This window comes from Zingiber officinale, chromosome 3A (genome assembly GCF_018446385.1).
Source record: "Zingiber officinale cultivar Zhangliang chromosome 3A, Zo_v1.1, whole genome shotgun sequence".
Lineage (NCBI taxonomy): Eukaryota > Viridiplantae > Streptophyta > Magnoliopsida > Zingiberales > Zingiberaceae > Zingiber > Zingiber officinale.
Genome location: NC_055990.1, coordinates 62,266,262 through 62,289,969, shown reverse-complemented (window position 1 = coordinate 62,289,969; position 23,708 = coordinate 62,266,262).

Here is a 23,708-nt window from a genome sequence, read left to right as displayed (position 1 = left end):
TCATTACTTCGTGGATTTGTTTTCTTCGTTGTAGTGGAGTAGGATGTTTACATATATCTTCGAGGATTCTATATCGTCCTTCCTTATTAAACTGCGTGGATTGATTATCTGTGAACTATGTGGAATGTTGTTATAAACTGCGTGGTTTGTTTCTTATTTGTATTGTATTGTTCCGGCTGTGTGTGGCCGAGGTATAGATATATGTATTTTGGATTCATATTGTCACCCGTACAGGGGAGATGCTGCCGAAATTTCTTCGGACAGGGACTACCTGGGGCGTGACAAGTTGATTAGCATATAAGTTACTCTAGATATTTTTCTTTTTCCTTTTGTATTTTCTTTCTTGCTTTCATTATGCATTTTATTTATTGTCTTTAAATTCTGTATTTATTTTTTTTTAAAAAAAAATCAAAACAAAAAGTAGTTGAGTGCTTTGATTATTTTATATCTCCTATATCTATGTGCTATGTTATGATTACTCATCGTGTCTTGTGAGTTAAGTGCTATTGATTCAGGTGAGGCCAAAAATTTTCTTTAACCATGGATAAATACCTTTCTTGGCAACCTAGAGGCTTAAGTGCAAAGTATAATTTAGATGATGAGCAAATATTGAATATCTGCATAGTGTGTGGTAGTTCATCCCATCCGTTTGCCATATGCCATGTCTTTCAAAATAAAACTAGTCCTTCCACAGAACCAATTGATGTTATCCGCACGGTTTGTAGCAATTCATCCCATCCAACTGTTACATGTCACCTCTTCCAAAATGCTATTACCTCCTCCATGGAACTTTAGAATCTATTCTAACCTATACATCAAGATATATATGATTCAATTCCTAGCACTTCTAGTTATGACTGGGGAGATCATCAAACTCAGAACTTTCAACCCCAGCATACTTCTAAGGAGGATAAGCAGTTAATTCCATAGCAGCGTATCCTTGACTCACCTCAACACTTTAATCATGGTGGGATGAATTTTTAAAATTTTGAGTACAACAACATTCAAAGTGTTGAGTAGTCTTCTCAAGCAAATCAAAGTCCATTTGAATTTTAAGATGATTTACTATTAGATGGATCACAATAGTTGCAACATTATTAGCTGACTGACTGGAGAACTCTCAAGACTCAAATATTCCTACTCCGAGTCAAATAAAACCAAAATGCAAGAATTAAAAGAGCTCTTGATGCAAGAGGGGATCTTGTTTCTCTGATCCCTACAGCAAGTTGATGTGTTAAGTCCAAATTCAGAGCCTCAGTTAAAGGATGATTTGGAGGGGATGGAATGTAAAGCTGAAGGTGACTATGATCATGATTCTGCAACTCTACAGGACTCTTTTACTACTTTGCATAGTGTTGATGTATTTGATGATACTCTGGACATTGATAGGACCATTGATGCATCTTCAACTAGTCTTGCTGTTGTTCTTAGTGCAACTTCTGATAGTACATGCTTGAGTAATGATGGGATTATAGAGGAAGCAGATGTTAATATTTGTGTGCAGCCCTCCGAGTGGGAAGTCGTGGAAAGCTGGAGCCCCCAAGGCTAGACACTCCCACCTTTGCATATACTTCATTTTCATCAGAACAAGGCCCCAGCATCAATTATGATGACTGTGCTCTTATCCTAGGTATTTCAAGTGAACCTTCTCCAACCATCAAGAAGAACCTTTAAGGAGAAGAAGAAGGAGAGAGCAATTCTTCAAGTTGTGTTTCCCATGATGAAAGCTCCCTCCACATTATGTGCCATTAACCGAAAAGTCTGGGGGTATCTCACTCTGGCAAGATCATGATTTAAGTGAACCAAATAAGGGGTCTAGCTAATGACCTTAAACAAGCGCTTCTTGGGAGGCAACCCAAGTTCAATATTCTTTTCATTTATGTATTTAGTTTCTTTCTAGTTTCTTTTCATTATTCATAATAACTCATATCCTCTACTTAATTTTTCTTGTCTATCTTCTTTTTATGGGATTCAAAGTTGTGGAGAAATGTGAGCATGAGATTGAGGAGTATCTTCAAGCACATGAAGGTCGACCATTTGGAGCTTATCACTTGGTAACTTCTCTAACTTCAAAATCCTCCTCCATATATTATTTATATTTTTCATTGGGACAATGAAAAGTTTAAATCTGGGAAGATGTGTTGGGTTTAGTTTAGTTTTTGTTATATTCCTTAGTTTTTGCACTTTTATGCATGATAAAAATTTTGCTAGTTGTATCATTCATCATATCATGATTGTTTGTTTCTTAATGCAAAATACTAGCACACTTATTCTAGATTTTATGTGGTTTATTGGTTACTTATGGTACTAGTATATTTAGTAATCTATCTTTTTCTATCTATGATAGCATGAAGTGAGTAATATTTTTTCTTTAAGAGTTTAACTATTGGCCATGTTTTAGGATCTCTATACACTATGCCTAATTTTGATGGTTGATAACTCTAAAAGTAGTCATGATTCATATAATTAGACTAGTACTTGTGTTTCTTGTAACAACCCAAATTTCCTCATTTCGAGTCCTAATAGTACTTAAAAATATTTAGAAATGCTTTAGAAAAATTCTATAGATTTTTAGAAATTTTTAGAGTATTTTTATGTAATTTTTGGAGTTCGTTTGGTATTTTTACCAAAAGAAACAAGTTGTAAAAAATAAAGAAAATTAGCCGAGATTCGAATCTGCAACCTCCGGCCGAACCAAGCCTTAAGCAAATCCGGCTGACCAAGTGGTCAAGCAGACGGTTCTGTTTAGAAAAGGTAGCGAATTTATTTAAGATAGTTAACAGAATATTATAAAAGGGATAAGTTGATGTTGGATTTGTCTGTTTAGAAAAGGTAGCGAATTTATTTAAGATAGTTAACAGAATATTGGATTATAAAAGGGATAAGTTCATGTTGGATTTGTCTGTTTAGAAAAGGTAGCGAATTTATTTAAGATAGTTAACAGAATATTGGATTATAAAAGAGATAAGTTGATGTTGGATTTGTCTGTTTAGAAAAAGTAGCGAATTTATTTAAGGAGTTAACAGAAATATTAAGTTATAAAAAGGGATAAGTTGATGCTCTGTTTTCCTGTGACTTAAACCATTCTCTCCTTCTCTTCTGCGTACGATGGCGGAGCTCGGGCAGAAAATGAAAGGGAGTTAGGGCATCATCTCCGGCGGCCGACCAAGGTCCTAGAAGCCCTTTTTGTTCGGTTGTGAGTCCAAGAAGCAAGGTAAGTGCTTCTCACCTGCGGTAGGAGTAGTTTCGGACCTTTGTTCTTCTTGAATTCGAAGCATGAGAAGCGCTTATAGTATAGATTTTTAATTAGACTTATAGTGCAGATTTTAATTAAGCTTATAGTGCAGATTTTTAATTAAGTCTATAGTGCAGATTTTAATTAAGCTTATAATGCAGATTTTTATGTAAGCTTATAATGCAGATTTTAATTAAGCCTATAGTGCAGATTTTAATTAAGCTTATAGTGCAGATTTTTAATTAAGCTTATAGTGCAGATTTTAATTAAGTTTATAGGTGCAGATTTTAATTAAGCCTATAGTGCAGATTTCAATCAAGCTTATAGTGCAGATTTTTATGTAAGCTTATAGTGCAGATTTTAATTAACCTTGTAGTGCAGATTTCTTAGAGCTTAAAATGCAGATTTCTTTAGAGCAGATTTCTTTAGAGCTTGTAGTGCAGATTTCTTAAGAGCTTATGGTGCAGATTTCTTTAAAGTTCATAGTGCAGATTTTTGGTGGAACTTGTAGTGCAGATTTTTGATGGAATTTATAGTGCAGATTTTTGGTGGAACTTGTAGTGTAGATTTTTGGTGGAACTTATAGTGCAGTTTTTAAAGAAAAAGATTATCGTGCAGTTTGATTAAGTATTATAGTGCAGAATTTATGTTTGCATAGTATGCAGAAATAGTGTAGCATAGAATGCAGAATCTTGATTAATATAGTATGCAGAATTTTGATTAGCATAGTATGCATATTTTTGTTTATGCATTTCAAAGTTAGAATTGTTTAAACATTTCAGTTTTTAAAGAAGCATTCTTTTATTAGAGGTATTAACAAGTATAAGAAAGATAAAGAAAAGAAAGAAAAAGGTCAAGGCCTTAAGTAGATCTCAAAGTCAAGACTTTAGGGATTTTGGCACACAAGATGCTCGTTAAAATGCTAAGGCATTTAAAGAAGAAGTAATTAAGATAAATCAGCTTATAAATAAGTATTTTACTTTTATTAGTGGCACTGTGCTGGACTCTTAGTTGTCCTTGGGTTGAGCTTTCATAGTCGTCCCTAGGTTTAGATAACCTAGTAGTAACGGCACGACCGACGGTCGACGGCCCGAGGGTCGCCAAATGGGCCGCCAAATGGGTTGGGTCGTTACAATAGTAAACCCTACTAGATTCGGGACCAGCTATCTCGGGTCTAGTTAGGGATGCGCGAATAGCAAGTACAGTTGCCGAGCCCAAGAAGAAAGTTGATTATTATTTTTATCTATTATGAAAATAGTTTTCAAAACTTCACAAATCAGTTTTAGATTTATTTTATTCACATGCATATTCGAGTTTTGTGAGTTAGATAGCGCTTACTAAGCAATTTTGCTTATAGTTGCATTTCCTCTTACTGCAGATAAAGGAAAGAAAAAGTTATAGTAAAGGAAGGCGACAAGGAGGTGCGGATGGATGTGTGATGCCTGAACTATAGAAGCCTTGGGATTTAGCATAAGAATTTATTAACAAAGAGTTGAGTAGAATGTATTAGATGAGTCATTTAGTCTTCCGCTGCTAGTTAATTGTATGTTTTGAGTTTTTTTAGAGTTTATGTATTGATCTTTACATGTGAACAACTCTAATTAAGTAAAGTTAGTAGTCCAGTAGCGCTCCACCCTCGCAGACTAGTAGTGAGGAGGGTGGGGTGTTACATTTCTATGGTGACCTCTTAATTACATTTTGGTTATTAGATGATCTTGGATCATGGCAACTCACTTGAAAAAAAAATTAAAATGCCTACATTTGCATTTATATATTTACATTTGTGTTAGTCCTACACCTTTAAAGCACCAAAAGAAAAAACAATCATATGAATAAGGGATAAAAAATAGTTGTCATGAGTGGGAATAATTAATTTACTCCTTTGAGACCAAGTTAGGTTATTGGGAAAATAAATATTATATTTCTCTTGATTCCGAGTAGTCCTTTGAGACCCTGTGTAGTTCTAGAGATATGAACCATGCGTGTAGCAGGTATACCTATCGCAGGAAGCATAAGAATACAATTCTATTACGACTTGACTAAGCTTAGGGATTGATACTTGATAAATTTAGGCCAATATTACACTGAGCACGAAGAACTATTACTTAGGTCGTACTTAAACAACTTTTGTATCTTGCTCACCAATAAAATTATTTGATAGGATTAGATTGACTTGCTAGAGATTATGATATACTATTTAACCACATAAATTTAGATGTAGTTTTTACTTGATGACAAGCAAAGATTTAAGTCTGGGGTGTGATGTGCGTAGATTATATACACTTTTATGCATACTTTAACACACATCTACTTATATTTCATTAGTATAATCTATATTTATTGTACCCTATTTCATTATAATTTCATACTTCCATTATATTTTATTCGGAGATCTACTCTTTGCTTGTTTTGATTGACAGGATGATATTTGGAGTGAAAATGGAGCAAAAATACACATTGGAGCCAACACAGAGAAGATCAAGCTCAGGCCGTGTGAAACCACACGGTCGTGGAAAATCAAGCTTCGGCTGTATGAGTTCACACAACCTTGCCACACTTCAGAAGAGAAGAAGACCATGACCGTGTGAATCCACACGACCGTGTGGACTTTCCAGAGTAGAAGCAAACCACGGTCGTGTGAATCCACACGACCATGTGGATTTTCTAAGAGCAAGAAGAGCACGACGGTGTGATTTCGCACGACCATGTGGGATTTCCAGTGGATAAGAAGACTATGGCTGTGTGAATCCACATTGCCATGCCAGTAGACTAGACTGTGGCCGTGTGGATTCCACATGGTCATGGCACGGGCTGTGCTAGGCCCATGCCTTGCTCTATTTAAATGGCTATTCTCCCCTTTTTTGGGAATCTTTGACTTGGGGTTCATCCCCATTCCTTGGACAAGGGTTCTCCCCTTTGTGGGAACCCTAGAAGCTTCATCTTTGCCAATCCATCCACCTCCGGAGCAAGGGAACGCCTCCAAGGATGCCACACTTCAAGGACAAACATCTCTTCTCTCTATCTCTAAGTATTGAGTTGTAGTTTGCTTCATTCTTTGTCTTTGGTTGTATATCCCTTGTAATAGAGTAAATCTCTAGATCTAGGATGTAGGAAGTAGTTATGATGTATGAACTATGTATTTGGACATTTTCCTATGCAATGATATGTTTATATCATGTTCTATGTGTGTTGTACCTTGTATGTATTTGACGAAATATGTGTGAGGTCAGTTCATGTGGATGTGAGAGATTTATCTCTTTGTTAAGGTTGCTACTAGACTGGATAATCGGGGATCCTTAGTGATAGAGGATACCTATTCAACAGACATATTATGTCCTTAGTGACAGAGGGCATCGATACTTACCCACTTTCTAGAGTCAAAAGATCTTAACATAGGGACTAATCCTTGTTAGGGCATTCTAATTGGGGTGGATACTCAAGTGCTACCATTAGGAAGTACATTAGATAACTCTAGCGATTGTATGACCGGGGAGCCTTGTGACAGAGGGTAACCCTTTAACCGGACTTTCTAGAGTTGCTTCTTTACTTAATGGCGTTATAACTTGAGTATACTCTCTATTGCAACTTTCGCGGGGTTGTATCAGACTCTACTTAGAAGCCCTACATGAGTTTAAGCATGGAGTTAGATAGATGAACAATGTATAGGAACATTAACTAGCATCATAACAAAACTGAAATCCTAGCATCTATTATCCATCCCCTTCCAAGATCACCTCTTATTCTTTCCCTCTCTCTATTCTCTCTTTCCTCCTTTTTCTCAAAACCTTCTCTTCCTTCTTCTCAACCTCTCTTCTAGCATTTTTGAACCCACCTTTCTATTATCTAGATAATTCATCGTGTGAAGTTAACTAGTGCTTAATCAATAGTCCTGGTGGGTTTGATATCTTTTGTATTACTGACAACATAATCGTGCACTTGCGGTTCGTAATACTAGGATTTTTCACCTGTCTAATGTCCACTAGGACTTCTTTGCTTAGCCTCAACTAGGACTTTCCTGCACATTCAGTTAACTTTGTTAGAACAATAATAACACTTAACTTAGAACCCTTTGTCATTATCAAAACTCAGATTCGATCATCTGATGCTCCTTACACCAACAATCTCTCATTTTTAATTATGTCAACACAGTTCAAAGTTAAGTTAAGTAAATAGATAATAAGTAAGAATGAGCAAGTATTTTCATAAGTAAGAATTAAAAAAAAAATACATTTTCAAAAGATAAGTTTCTAAGTGTTGAAATAGAACTAAGAAATGTTAGACCGGTGGGCCGGCTGAAAGGAGGGAGTTAAGTTGCCTGAAAAACAAATAAAGACCTTTCCCATTCTTTCACCTCAAATTAAAAGCAATAGTATAAAAACAAACAATACAAAAACTAAAAGACAAGAGGCTCGGAATTTACTTAGTTACAACCGGGAAGATTGTTAATCCAAGACAAGTAAACGCACTAAAAGATCTCCTTCTTTGAAGGTGGAGAAACCTCTTACAATCTTTGAATGCTCAGACTATTACTAGGAAATGAATGATTGAGTTGATTCTCATTTTCTAGGTCTAGGGGTCTTTTTATAGCCCCTGGGAAATCTCATTCGCAGGTTGAAGGTGCCTTCTATAGAGCTGGAAGGCGCCTCCAGTGAGGCTAAAGGATAAAACTTTATCCTTTTCCGCAACGACTAAATTGGCTGGTCGAAGGCGCCTTCTATAGCCTTTGAAGGAGCCTTCGCACTGTTCATAGAAGGCACCTTCCATCCATGGAAGGTACCTTCCATGACTGGTCGAAGGCACCTTCTTCCTGAAGGTCACGGAGGCGCCTTCAACTCTTGTTGAAGGCACCTCTGGCAGCTCCATAACTCCATTTGAGCTCTTCCGCTTCTCCGATCGCCTGGGTGATTTCGACCAATGGAATAAGGCTCACCCGAACCCAATTTCCGGCCTTCTCCTTGAGCAAGCTTCTACTCCAGCTTCTCATCCCTCGAACGTCGCCCACGCCCTTCTTGTCCATCGGTGTACTCTTCTGCAGCGTCTCATCCCTCGGACGCACCGAGCCCGTCGGCTTTCTCTCGTGCCGCCCTTCTCGCTAGCCGCGTCTTCCGCTCGACTTCGTGTGCTCCTAAGCTCCTGCACACTTAGACACAGGGATCAGAAAATAACATAACCTAACCTAGCTTGGTTGATCACACCAAAAATAACCTTGGGGTTTCAACGAGAAATTATTAAGTTATGAGTTGAAATATAACACTTTCTTAGCTTAAAAAAATAGCTTTTTCATTTAAAATTTAGCTAAATTTTTAGCAAGGATTTCATTGAAAAATGCTTAGCTAATACTAGCTTTAGTTATAAAAAAAACTTAGCTTTTCTTTTCCAAAATCTTAGTTTTTTCTGTTTCCAAAAACTTAGTCTGCCCTTTAAATACTTTGGTAAATACTTAGCTAAAACATAACTTTCCTTTTCGAAAAATACTTAACCTTACTTTTTGAAAAATACTTAAACTTGCTTTTTTTTTTGAAAGATACTTAAACTTAAAACTTTGCTTTAAAAAATATTTAACTTACTTTTTGAAAAATACTTAAACTTTAAACTTTATTTTTTGAAAAATACTTAACTTAATTTTTGAAAAATACTTAAACTTTAAACTTTATTTTTTGAAAAATACTTAACTTAATTTTTGAAAAATACTTAAACTTTAAACTTTGCCTTTTTAAAAAATACTTAACTTAACTCTTTTTACTCCCCCATTGACATATATAAAAATAGTGTTCTTTGTAAATCTCTAAATAACTTAAGAGTGTTTTTTAAAAAATATGTTTTGAATCTCTCCTTTGATTAATGCCTTTAAAAACTTTTAAAGTAAGTGTGTTAAGTTTAAGGGGACAATTATCTTTAAAATAATTTTAATCCTAGAGTCCAAGCATTGAAAAAAAAATCAACGCAAAAGTAATTTTTATAAAAATATTAAAAATAATCATATACTTTCCTTAAAAGAAATATCTAACATTTAGTTACTAATTATTTACTATAAGGTAGTAATGTTCACTTGGTTAGTCAAGTTAGGTAAGTGATCTAGTTAGTTTTATTAAAAAGGATAACTTAACCTAATTAATTTGAATTGGTATTTATAGATCAGACTTATGTTGATGTACAAACATAAACATTCTGAACTTCATGTAAAGTCCTAAGTATCCCACACCTTTCTAAGTGTTTTTAATCATAAGCAAAGTAGTCCTAGTGTGCTTATGAGATGCTGGCTCCTAAAAGCTATAGGATCATGCTTTCTAGGGGTAAAGCCTAGTCTAAATCCATAGTATAACTTGAACACATTTATTTTGAAAGGATAGGGGTTAAAGTTAAAAATATATATTAATTTTAAAATTAAAAAATTTTGAAAACAGTTTTTTAAAGCAAAAATTTAAAACTTAAAGATAAGTAAGCTACAAAGTAACCTATTCTACTGTGCATATCCCTAATTATCTTCTAAGTGTGCTAAACTCAAGTTCAAGTAAGGACTTTACAAGATATCTGTAGGTTTGATTTGAACTCAATACAGTCAAGTATAATATCATCCCTAGCTACATGATCCATTACAATGTAGTGTTTAACTTCTATGTGTTTGGTCCTTGAATGCTGGTGTTTGGTCCTTGAATGCTGTATTGAATTTTTTGTTAAATTGATTGTACTTATGTTATTAATTGAAACTTTTGTATTTTTATATTCTAATTGATAATCTTTTAAAGTGTGCATCATCCATAAAAGTTGAGATACACATTCCCTCATAGCTATGTACTCTGTTTCAGTAATGGACAAGCAACACAATGTTGATTTCTACTGGACCAGCTTACTAGGCACTGACCTAGAAGTTGACATCTTCCACTTGTACTTTTTCTATCTAGTTTGCACCCAACATAGTCTGAATCAGAGTATCCAACTAAGTTAAATATACTAGTCCTAGGGCACAAAAGTCCTACACTTAGTGCCCCTTTAATATATCTAAGTATTCTCTTTTACATTTATTAAGTATGATTCTTTTGTACATGATTGGTACCTAGTACATATACCAACTGCAAATAAAATATCAGGTCGACTTGTAGTTAAGTATAGTAGACTCCCTATTGCACTTCCATAGTACTTTAAGTCTACTGGTTTGTCTTTTAAGTCATAGTCAATTTTTACATTGGTTGCCATTGGGGTATTAATGTTTTTCAAATTTTTCATTTCAAATTTTTTAATTATCTCTTTAGCGTATTTTGTTTGGTAGACATAAATGTCGTCTTTAGTCTATTTTATTTGTAAACCTAAGAAAAAATTAAGTTCTTCCACTAGGCTCATTTCAAATTTATTTTCTATTAATTTAATAATCTCTTTTAATAACTTAGTATTGGTTGAGCTAAAAATTATATCGTCTACATAGATTTGTGCTATAAAGATATTTTTTTTCTAGGGTTTTAACAAATAGGGTTCTATTTGGCCTTGGTTAAACCCTTTTGATATTAAGTATGTTGATAGTTGTTCATACCAAGCCCTAGGTATTTGCTTTAATCCATATAATACTTTCTTTAACCTAATGTAACGCCCGAAAATTCTTAAACTTGCATTATAAATATTCTATGATTTTTTTCTGGAATTTTTAGATATTTTTCCAGAATTTTCCGAGTAGCGGAAGTAGCAAAAATAATTAGAAGAATAAAAAGGCTTCAGTGGGAATCGAACCCGGGACCTCTCGGGTCCGCTAAACCTTTAGTTAGCCTTAGTAACTGGTGAACCCAGCAGGGCCGTGCTGAGAGAAAGGAGAATCAAATATATTTATAATTGAGTTGGGCCAAAATACCCACTTAATATAAATAGGAAACTTGAAGAGGGTTTGGTTTATTTTATTTTGGTTCGGCACATCCTTCTCCACCGAAACCCTCTCACGCCACCTCTCCCTTTTCTTCCTCCTTCTTTCGGCGCCACACCAAGGAAGACCTAGGGTTCTTTCTCTAGGGCCCCAAGGACACTTTCCGGCGACGACTCCAACACGAAAAAGGGTTCTTCTCCGCGAGAGGAACGCGAAGACGTGAGCGGATCGTCGAGAAGGTCATCTCCACCGGAACTCTAGCGATTAGAATCGTAAGAAATTATGAATAGGAGGTAAGAAACCCCTCACCTGCAGTATAATAGCTACCGTGTGATTTTTCTGTGCATTAGTTTAGTTATATGCGTATGTTTTCGACACATAGGGTGTATTTAACCCTCCTCGCAGGTTTAGGGATTTAGTGAGTACCTTTAGATGGGCCGGACACATCCTTTCTCCTTCAGTTGGAGGTTTAGATGCTGTTGGGTGCCTAAAAGTAGTCTCCCAAATGGAGAGGGGAGTTAAAGCACACTAGGTGTTCGATTAAATAACCAGCTTAGAAAGGAGTGCAACTTAGGCATTTTTATTAGCACGGTTGAATGCATTAGAAGCATCTAAATTAGTAAATCAGTTTATTCTAACTTATATGGGACTACGGTCCAATGGGTGGGCTCCCACAGTCACCTCTAGGTTCAGACAACTTAGCTCTAAGTTCAGATAACCTAGAAACAGCAATCTAGAACAGTTTAGCTATACTCAGTATTTTACTTTTCAGTTGGCACTGTACTGGATTAGATATCCACTGGGCTGGGCTCCCATAGTCGGTCCCTAGGTTTAGATAACCTAGTAGCTCTACTAAATTCGGGACTTGCAACCCCGGGTCTAGTTAGAGATGCGCGCATAGCACGTACAGTTGCCGGGCCCCTCATCAGCATGTTTAGTATTTTCACTTATTATATGTATATGGTTTTCAACCTTTCACAAATTAGTTCGTGAATTCAGTACAGTTCTAGCAGTAGCTCAGTATTAGCGTAGCTCAGTTCTTAGTATCAGCTTAGTTTTTCCCTGTGAATATGCATGATGACTTTATGTTCAGCTTTAGATATGCCATGATTGTATGCTTATATGCCATGCCATGCTTAGTTTATTCAGTATATCCAGCATATGTTTTAAACAGCATGATTTAAAATCATATTTGCATCGTTGCATGTTTTTGTGAGGTAGATGGTTTCTTACTAAGCTTTTTAGCTTATAGATACTACTTTTCTTATACTGCAGATAAAGGTAAAGGAAAAGTGGATAAGTAGCGGAGGCTGGAGGGCAATGCTATCAAGATGTGTGTGGGCAGGAGTTGGAATAAAGATCTTTGGGATCTAAATAGTTTTACTTCAGTATTAGCACTTTGCGTTTTTAGTTTTCATTATTCAGTTTTGATTGTTAAGTGTTATGAGATAGTAAACCATGCACTATGTAGTATGCCAGGTTTAGAATGTTAGTAGTTTTATATTAGTGTGATTTGCATTGGTTTAGAGTTGTTGTGTGAGGTTTTGGCACGCCAAAGTGCTGAAATCAGATTCCCGGGTGAACTCGATCGGTCTCCGGACCGATCGTGGGACAGTATGCACTGATCGGTCGACCGATCGAGACAGATCTAGATATCTCATGTCCTCCGGATCGGTCGACGACCACCCAGACGATACAGAGCATTCGAGAGTTTCAGGTGCGGATCGGTCACCGACCGATCGGACATACTGGATCGGTCCGCCGACCGATCCAGCCACACTGATCGATGCGACCGATCGACCACACCGGATCGGTGCCGCCGATCCGACCACACTGGATCGGTGCCGACCGATCCACCCACACTGGATCGGCGCGACCGATCCGATTGAAACGAACGATCGAGTCTCGATCGATCTGTGGATCGATCGGCAGGTCTGTAGGTAGTTGGGAAGTTTAGTTTCTAGTCCCTAGCTCAGTTGGGATGTTCAGTTTCCCCTCCTTAGCATGTGTACACCAGCAAAGAAGGTCTTTAGACCTTTCTTATCAGTTGTATCCGCCCTTAGTAGAGTAAAATTTTAATTAGCCCAGCTTTCTGCACAGTATAGTTTAGAAAAAATTGTAGCGACTGGCCTTATAGCCAGTACGCAGAAGGTGGGTCGTTACAGAGTGGTATCAGAGTAGAATTCCGTATTTCCTACACACACATCAGCATTGAACCTGCAGCTTCCAAGTAAGAATACCTCTATTCTCTTTATTGTTCTTGCTTTCTAGTTACAGTTCATGTTTATATGCCTACTGCTTGTTAGTATATGATAGTTTTAAACATGATATCAGTAGTTGTATAACTGTGATTACATTAGTTATGTTATGTTCTCTATGTCTTTAGAAATGGCACGAGGACGCCTAGCTAGAAGGGCACTAGCTACTGAGCCCCAGCAAGAGGCAGGCAGTTTAGTGCCTCCTCCAGACCTTACAACATTAGTGGCTCAGTTACAGCAGCAGCCAGCTGAATAGCAACAGGAAATAGCCACCTTAAAGGCTAATCAGCAGAGTACCCCCACAGTCACCCCGGAACCGAATTTGACGACTCCGGTAGTCTTAGAGGTTCCACCAGCTCAGCCTACAGCACCAGCACCAGCAGCCCCAGCAGCTGAGCCAAGAAAGGAAGCCTATCTGATCCAGTGGCAGCGGGTTAAGCCAGAGAACTTCTCAGGCACTAGTGAACTATGGGATGCACAAGCCTGGTTCAAAACACTGGAGAGCACGATGGAGCTTCTGGATTGGCCAGAACACGAGAAGGTGAAGTGTGCCTCCTTCTACTTGACAGGAGACGCACGCATGTGGTGGGAGAGAATCAGAACGAAGCGCCCAGTGAACCAGATGTCATGGGCTGACTTCGAGAAAGAATTCTTCGAGGAGTTCTTTCACATGCGGGTTACGAACCGCCACTACGACGAGTTCACAGAGTTTCGTCAGGGCAACCTTTCAGTTGAGGAAGCCGTGAAGAAATTCAATAGGTTGGCTCGTCTATGCCCAGAGCTAGTCAGCACAGAGAAGGAACAAATCCGGTTGATGCTCAAGATGCTGAGGCCAGAGATAGCAGTGAACGTGGCTGGTGGCATACATAGGCCACAAACCCCAGAGGAGTTGGTGAGCAGTGCCTTGACCACAAAGCACTACCAGAATAGCATAAAGCAGCAGAAGCAGGCCGCCTCAGAGTCCAAAGGCCAAGGAAACTCTCACACTCAAAAACAGCAAGGTCACAGCTCTAACTGGAAAGGGAACTCCGACAGCAAGCGTAGATCAGGAAGTGACCCAAAACGAGGACCATCTAGCAAGCGACCCAGTTATCCAAAGTGTGCTACTTGTGGGAAATTCCACCCAGGGGTTTGTCGCAAGGGCACACGAGGATGTTTTGAATGTGGATAAGAAGGGCACATGGCTAAGCAGTGCCCGAACAAGACAGGTCTTCCTCAGCCACAGCAGATTCAGTATGCAGGCCAGCCAGCTCAGTTATATCAGATGCAGGCCGCTCTAGAAGGTCCACTTATCAGCCAGGGCAGATTAGAAGCCCCTCCAGCTATTGCGAATGCGAGGATCTACTCACTCACCAGAGAGGACGTAGCCAATGTCTCGACAGTTGTCACAGGTCAGATTAGCATTTTACAGTATAGTGCTACTGTTCTATTTGATACTGGGGCAACCCATTCATATATAGCCAGGATGTTCTCCGAAAAATTAGAAATACCCTCAGAGGTACTCAGTGGTCAGTTTTTGACGGCACTACCTTCAGGAGAGATCATGGCATCCACGCACTGGCTCAGAGTAGTGCCGGTCATTATAGCAGACAGAGAGCTCTTTTGTGATCTGATAGTGCTAGAGATGACCGACTATGACGTTATCTTTGGAATGGACTTTCTGATCAAGTATGGTGCTACCATAGAGTGCCGTAAACAGAAAGTCATCTTCCAACCTGAAGCGGCAGTGCAATTTGAATACAACGAGGAACCAAAGAGAAAGGCCAAGAAGTTTCTCTCAGCTATGAAAGCATAGAAGCTACTGGATTCAGGATGTACAGGATTCCTAGCACATGTAGTCAACGCCAGCCAGGACAAGAAACAACAGCTAGCAGAGGTTCGAGTCGTATGTGATTACCCAGCAGTCTTCCTTGAAGAGTTACCAGGCTTAGCACCAGACAGGGAGATTGACTTTGAGATAGAGCTCATTCCCGGTACAAATCCTATCTCCAAAGCGCCTTATCGCATGGCTCCAGCAGAACTGAAGGAACTTCAGGAGCAACTATAGGAGCTGCTTGACAAGGGTTTCATATGCCCGAGTCACTCACCATGGGGAGCGCCTGTATTGTTCGTGAAGAAGAAGGATGGAAGCATGCGACTGTGCATAGACTATAGATCACTGAACCAAGTCACGATCAAGAACAGGTATCCCCTTCCCAGAATCGATAACCTGTTCGACCAGCTGAAGGGAGCAGCAGTGTTCTCTAAGGTTGACCTCAGATCAGGATATCACCAAGTCAGAGTTAAGGAGGGTGATATATCAAAGACAGCATTTAGAACCAGATACGGACACTACAAGTTCGTAGTCATGCCCTTTGGCGTGACCAATGCTCCAGCTACATTCATGGATCTCATGAACAGAGTATTCAGGGAGTATTTAGATAAGTTTGTTATTGTGTTTATCGATGACATTCTTATCTACTCAGGAACTCAGGAAGAACACTCAGAACACCTGAAACTAGTATTGCAAACCCTTCAGTAGAACCAGCTATACGCCAAGTTCACGAAATGTGAATTTTGGCTAGATCAGGTGTCCTTCCTGGGTCACATCATCTCAAGGGATGGTATTATGGTAGATCCCAGCAAGATAGAAGCAGTAAGTAACTGGAAGAGACCTAAGAACGCCAGCGAAATCAGGAGCTTTCTGGGATTAGCAGGTTATTACAGAAAGTTTGTAGAGGACTTCTCCATGATAGCCTTTCCACTGACAGCTCTCACCAAAAAGAACAGAAAATTTCAGTGGACAGAGGACTGTGAGAACAGCTTCGGCGAGCTCAAAAGGAGATTAACCAGTGCTCCCATTTTGGCTCTACCAGACAGCACCAGCAGCTTTGACATCTATAGTGATGCCTCTAAGTTGGGACTAGGAGCAGTACTGATGCAAAACGGCAAGGTGATCACCTATGCCTCCAGACAACTCAAGGATTATGAGAAGAATTACCCTACTCATGACCTTGAGCTTGCAGCAGTAGTGTTCGCTCTCAAAATTTGGAGACATTACTTATATGGAGCTCAGTGCAGGGTGTATACAGATCATCAGAGTCTGAAGTACTTCTTCACTCAGAAGGATCTGAACATGCGACAGCGCAGATGGCTTGAGCTGGTCAAAGACTACGATATAGACATCCTCTACCATCCAGGGAAAGCCAATAAGGTAGCCGACGCACTAAGCAGAAAATCCAGTGCTACCTTATTATCTCTTACAGCCATGTCACCGCCCCTACAGAAGGAGATCGTAGATTTTGGTCTCGAACTCATCATTAGACAGCTCTTTACTATGACCTTAGAGTCTACCTTGTTTGGTGATATTCAGTCAGCTCAGGAGCGGGACCCTGGAATTCAGAAAATCAAGCAAGGGCTAGCAGAATCAGAAAGTAGAGAATTCAGAGTATCCGATAGCAGGGTGTTGTACTTTGGTGACAGACTCTGTGTTCCAGATCAGGAGGAGGTACGGAGACAGATTTTAGATGAGGCTCACAAGACTCCTACGCGATGTATCCGTGTTCCACCAAATGTATCGAGACACGAAGAACCATTTTGGTGGCCGGGATGAAGCGAGACATCGCCAGATATGTTAGCATCTGCCTCACTGTCAGAGAGTCAAGGCGGAACATCAGGAGGAGTTCTGCAGCCTATACTGATTTCAGAATGGAAGTGGGAGGATATCTCTATGGATTTTATAGTGGGACTGCCCAGAACCACGAATGGTTTTGACGCCATCCGGGTAATAGTCGATAGGTTGACTAAATCAGCCCACTTCTTAGCTATCAAGATATCCTACTCCATGGAGAAGCTAGCCCGTTGTATCTCGGAGATCGTCGGACTTCATGGAGTCCCGTACCATTATTTCGAGACGAGAGGCAGGTTTACATCACACTTCGGGAGTATGTACGATCGGCATGGGCACGGTTAAAGTTCGACAAGATTCCATCCGCAGACGGATGGTCGATAGAGCGAGTAAATCGGTACTCAAGATATGCTCCGGCGTGTGCCCTAGACTTCAGAGGAAGTTGGTGCAAATATCCGAGCTTAGCGAATTTGCATACAACAACAGCTATCGTGCCACTATCGGCATGACACCTTATGAGGCTCTCTATGGGCGGGTGTAGATCTCCAATCTGATGGTATGAGAGTGACAGGAAGAACTAGAGCTTCAGACACCTAGTAGCGATACCACAGCTATACCAGATCCGCCAGGAGGATAGAGACACTCAGGCCGCCAAAGAGCTATCTTGATACACACCCTTAGAATTTTCAGTTGGGGATTCAGTATTCCTCAGAGTAGCTCCCATGAAGGGAGTAATGCGTTTTGGGAAGAAGGGCAAGCTAAGTCCCAGATATGTGGGACCATACCTTATCAGCAGAAGAGTGGGCAAGGTAGCATATGAGCTAGAGCTACCCCAGGAAATGTCAGCTGTCCACAACGTATTTCATGTCTCTATACTGAAGAAGCATACCCCAGATGCCACCCAGGTGATTGAGCCCCAGTCGGTACAGATCCGCGAAGACCTCAGCTATGATAGTCGGCCTATTTAGATAATAGACCGAGCAGTTAAGAAATTGCGGAACAAAGAAGTACCATTAGTCAAAGTTATTTGGCACAGTCACACAGCAGAAGAGGCAACTTGGGAGACAGAAGCCAGCATGAGACAGAAGTACCCAGAATTGTTTTAAGTTCGAGGACGAACTTTTTATAAGGTATGGGGGATTGTAACGCCCGAAAATTCTCAAACTTGCATTATAAATATTCTATGATTTTTTCTGGAATTTTTAGATATTTTTCCAGAATTTTTCGAGTAGCGGAAGTAGCAAAAATAATTAGAAGAATAAAAAGGCTTCAGCGGGAATCGAACCCGGGACCTCTCGGGTCCGCTAAACCTTTAGTTAGCATTAGTAACCGGTGAACCCAGCAGGGCCGTGCTGAGAGAAAGGAGAATCAAATATATTTATAATTGAGTTGGGCCAAAATACCCACTTAATATAAATAGGAAACTTGAAGAGGGTTTGGTTTATTTTATTTTGGTTCGGCACATCCTTCTCCACCGAAACCCTCTCACGCCACCTCTCCCTTTTCTTCCTCCTTCTTTCGGCGCCACACCAAGGAAGACCTAGGGTTCTTTCTCTAGGGCCCCAAGGACACTTTCCGGCGACGACTCCAACACGAAAAAGGGTTCTTCTCCGCGAGAGGAACGCGAAGACGTGAGCGGATCGTCGAGAAGGTCATCTCCACCGGAACTCTAGCGATTAGAATCGTAAGAAATTACGAATAGGAGGTAAGAAACCCCTCACCTGCAGTATAATAGCTACCGTGTGATTTTTCTGTGCATTAGTTTAGTTATATGCGTATGTTTTCGACACATAGGGTGTATTTAACCCTCCTCGCAGGTTTAGGGATTTAGTGAGTACCTTTAGATGGGTCGGACACATCCTTTCTCCTTCAGTTGGAGGTTTAGATGCTGTTGGGTGCCTAAAGGTAGTCTCCCAAATGGAGAGGGGAGTTAAAGCACACTAGGTGTTCGATTAAATAACCAGCTTAGAAAGGAGTGCAACTTAGGCATTTTTATTAGCACGGTTGAATGCATTAGAAGCATCTAAATTAGTAAATCAGTTTATTCTAACTTATATGGGACTACGGTCCAATGGGTGGTCTCCCACAGTCGCCTCTAGGTTCAGACAACCTAGCTCTAGGTTCAGATAACCTAGAAACAGCAATCTAGAACAGTTTAGCTATACTCAGTATTTTACTTTTCAGTTGGCACTGTACTGGATTAGATATCCACTGGGCTGGGCTCCCATAGTCGGTCCCTAGGTTTAGATAACCTAGTAGCTCTACTAAATTCGGGACTTGCAACCCCGGGTCTAGTTAGAGATGCGCGCATAGCACGTACGCCCAAACAGCATGTTTAGTATTTTCACTTATTATATGTATATGGTTTTCAACCTTTCACAAATTAGTTCGTGAATTCAGTACAGTTCTAGCAGTAGCTCAGTATTAGCGTAGCTCAGTTCTTAGTATCAGCTTAGTCTTTCCCTGTGAATATGCATGATGACTTTATGTTCAGCTTTAGATATGCCATGATTGTATGCTTATATGCCATGCCATGCTTAGTTTATTCAGTATATCCAGCATATGTTTTAAACAGCATGATTTAAAATCATATTTGCATCGTTGCATGTTTTTGTGAGGTAGATGGTTTCTTACTAAGTTTTTTAGCTTATAGATACTACTTTTCTTATACTGCAGATAAAGGTAAAGGAAAAGTGGATCAGTAGCGGAGGCTGGAGGGCAATGCTATCAAGATGTGTGTGGGCAAGAGTTGGAATAAAGATCTTTGGGATCTAAATAGTTTTACTTCAGTATTAGCACTTTGCGTTTTTAGTTTTCATTATTCAGTTTTGATTGTTAAGTGTTATGAGATAGTAAACCATGCACTATGTAGTATGCCAGGTTTAGAATGTTAGTAGTTTTATATTAGTGTGATTTGCATTGGTTTAGAGTTGTTGTGTGAGGTTTTGGCACGCCAAAGTGCTGAAATCAGATTCCCGGGCGAAATCAGAACTCTGATCGGTCTCCAGACCGATCAGGGCCTGAGCAGTGCCACTGGATCGGTCAGCCGACCGATCCAGACAGATACAGTATGCTACTGTATCCTCCTGGATCGGTCAGCCGACCGACCCAGCACGATACAGTAGCGTTCCAGGAGAGTTTCAGGTGCCTGGATCGGTCTGCCGACCGATCCAGCCACACCTGGATCGGTCTGCCGACCGATCCAGTTGGGAACAGAATGACCGCAGCTCCGATCGATCTGTGGATCGATCGGCAGGTCTGTAGGTAGTTGGGAAGTTTAGTTTCTAGTCCCTAGCTCAGTTGGGATGTTCAGTTTCCCCTCCTTAGCATGTGTACACCAACAAAGAAGGTCTTTAGACCTTTCTTATCAGTTGTATCCGCCCTTAGTAGAGTAAAATTTTAATTAGCCCAGTGATAACCATGATTTTGGTTATATTATTTTGAATCATAATGCATGTTTTTATTAGTTTATTCATAGCTTAATCTCACATTAGCATCATATCTCAATATTGCATTTGATTTTGGACCTAATTGCAAATTAGCTAATTTTCATGGTATTTGGTGCTAATATTTGATTCTTATTTTGTAGGCATCAAAAGGGTCATGGACCCGATCAAATCAGACCACACTTGGGCTCAAATCAAGGGCTAATCAAGTCGATCAAGCCTCGGAGCATTATAAGCCGTTCATCCAAGAATGAGTAGATCTGAGCCATCCGTTGAAGATCTAGCCGATCCAACCTAATGGGGAGCAGATCTGAGCCATTGACGAAGATCCAGAAGTTTTGATGCAGATCTGAGTTCATCTAGCTATTGATCCAGCCCGACTTAATTTGGGCCGTCCATTGAATACTGTGCAGATCCGGGCCATCCAGTGATGATCTGATCGATCCGACCTACAGGAGAGTAGATCCAGACCCTAGATTAACATCAGTACCTTCAGATCATATTTTGGGCAAACTTTCACCGTTGATTTAGCTCAGAGGTTTCTCAGCCGACCGATCAGATTGAAGATGATTTAAAAGCTTCGTGAGAAGCTACAGTACGGGTGAGCTCGGTTCCTCGCGATTTCTCTACTGTAGCGTCGTCTTCTTCGCGCGACGGCCGCAGCTCCCCATCCTCTTCCAGATCTTCTTCTCAGTGAGTCTCATTGGCGTTGGAGCTTCCATCCGTTGGCTTCCAAGATTTGATCCTCTGCACGCGCCGGCGATTTCTTCTCCGGAGCTCAGATTTGTTCGATTCCCCTGTTTCAGCCATCAGCGGAGGTGTTTCTCTGTTGACAGTGGCTCGCCTCCATAGGAGAGCATCAATCCAGAGAATTTCGATTCCAGATCTGCAGAATTTCGAGCTTGGCAGATTCATTCTTCACCAGCTTTTCCGGGAAGATTTTATTCGGTGCTGGAGAATTCTGAATTGAGTTAAGTGTTTGAGAGTTTCTTCATTCATGTTCCTTGTGTGACGACAAGGAAAGACTCATTAGAAGAGTAGATTTGGGTAGAGATGGTTTAGATTCAAATTCTGCAATTTATTATTTCTGCATTTTGTTTCTTTCATATTCTGATTTTGTTGATTTACTGTTTAGCAAACCCCAGTTCTATTCTAACTTGTTTAGCATTCCTATCCTGATTTCTAATTTGATTTGAATTTTACTTGGAATTCTTTGTTAGGTTTCAATAAGTTAGAGGTAATTTCAATTAATGAATTTCGGAAACTCTTATTTGATTCATTGGATTTTGTTGTGGTTGTTAACATGTTGAAATTGTGGATACTTAACTTGAGATGTTAATTATTCTTCTCTGTTCAAGGTAATGCAAGAAAGCATTTGAATTAAATGGTTGTACCTAGTGAGAATGAGGTTTGGATGATACTTTGGCTTTACAAGGCTGTTTGAAATCTTAAGTATACTTGTTACTTGTTAATTTTGTTCTCTGAATTGGAATTGTGAAGGTTGCAGTGAAACTTTAATGATAAATTCTTACTTGAGATTTCGATTGTTACTTGAATAATATGTTAATGATCAAATGCGAGATTGGTTGGTTTACTAGTTGAAGAATTTGAGTCATTGATGATAGATTGGTGCTAATTTGATGAAATGAAGATGATGATGTTTTGAGGAAGTCAACCTTGTTTAAATTCTATTCTAGAGATGGCTGAACCTATCTTGTGGATAAAATAATTTGATTTGAATCAATTCTAGAATTCACACACATTTTATTAGTTGCCCTTGGGAAGAAAAATACGACTTGGGACTCGTTACTACAACCTTTGTTTTAATTTTAATGAGTTTTAATTTTAATTAATTTGATGTGCCACGTGACATGCAAAAAGGCCAACACCAAATTTTGGCGCCGTTGCCGGGGAAGTAACTAGCAATGTGTTTATTTTAGATTGATCATTGTGTGATTTAAATTGGTTAGCATTTTCTTGATTGATATGATTGCTATTTCTCTTTTGTATTTTCATGTTGGTTTATTCTTGAAATGTTTAGTGATTCTACTGTTCATGTTTTCATGCGATTGAACTTTATGCTTTTGAGTCTTCTAACATTGACTTCTAGTGTTGTAGTGAAGAACAGGAGATTTCTTTAGCATGGATCCATACTTTCAGAATTTTGGAGGTGGAATGGAGAGTAATCAGTATTTTCAGCCTGAATATCAATATTACCCAAACACGGATCAACAAAATAGGTATGAATCATTTTCTAATGGTTTTAATGCTAATTGGGTGGATAATTCATGTTTCAGGTATGAAAGTGCACAAAGACAATTTATTGAGCCAGATCCAGCTTTCCAGAGTTCATATGGGTTCCAGGAAGTTTCAACAAATTTTATGCCAAATTTTTTTTCAACAAAACGAATCTCAGATGGATGAGTCAACATGGAAACTCAAGGAGATTATGCAACAAATGAGTGAACATCAAGAGCAACAATTTTCAAGGATTCAGAACATACAGAGTCAGATAGATCAAATTGCATCAACCATCAATCAGCTTCAAACACAACGTGCCAGTGAAGAGATGGAAAGTAGCGATTCTGTCAGGCCTGACCCTACTCCCATTACTTCACATGATTTTTCTAATATTTTTTGTGATGATTATGTAATTATGCAAATTTCTGATCCTAATGATTTTGTTGTTGAAGATGTTGTTAGTGATTCAGGTTCTGAACATATTTTTGAAGATAATTTAAGTGTAGGGGATTGCTTACTGGAAGCATTACCTCAAGAATCACCAAGAATTGAAGATGTAAGTGTAGGGCCTTGTGCTATGGAGCCAAGCACCCAAGAATCACTACATAAGGATGAACATTCACCAGAACCACAGTTTGAGCCATATCTTGATGAAGAAGAGGTAACAATCACCACTCCATGTACCTTTCAACACAATGAGGTGAGTTTTTCTTGTGATTTTTCAGAAAATTTAATAGAGGTACCATTTGTTAATTTTATTAGTTGTGATTCATTTCTTGACATATCTTCGATCAAAACTAATATTCTCCTATCTTCTTTTTACCCCACATGTTTGTGGGAGATGTGTTCTTTTATTGATGTTGTAGGAGAATACAAGCTTCCGGAGTGGATGCTTGAACTGAACCGCCTAAGACCTCCAGAAAGAATTTGCAATGGAAAAATGGTCAATAAAATGAAATTGAGTGGAATCAAAAGTACTCCATTTCCGACGTGGATTCTTTTGCTAAATCTTCTTCGACCGCCGGAATTAAAGGGGAGTTGGTTCTGTTATCTTGCATTTTAATTCATGCTTTGT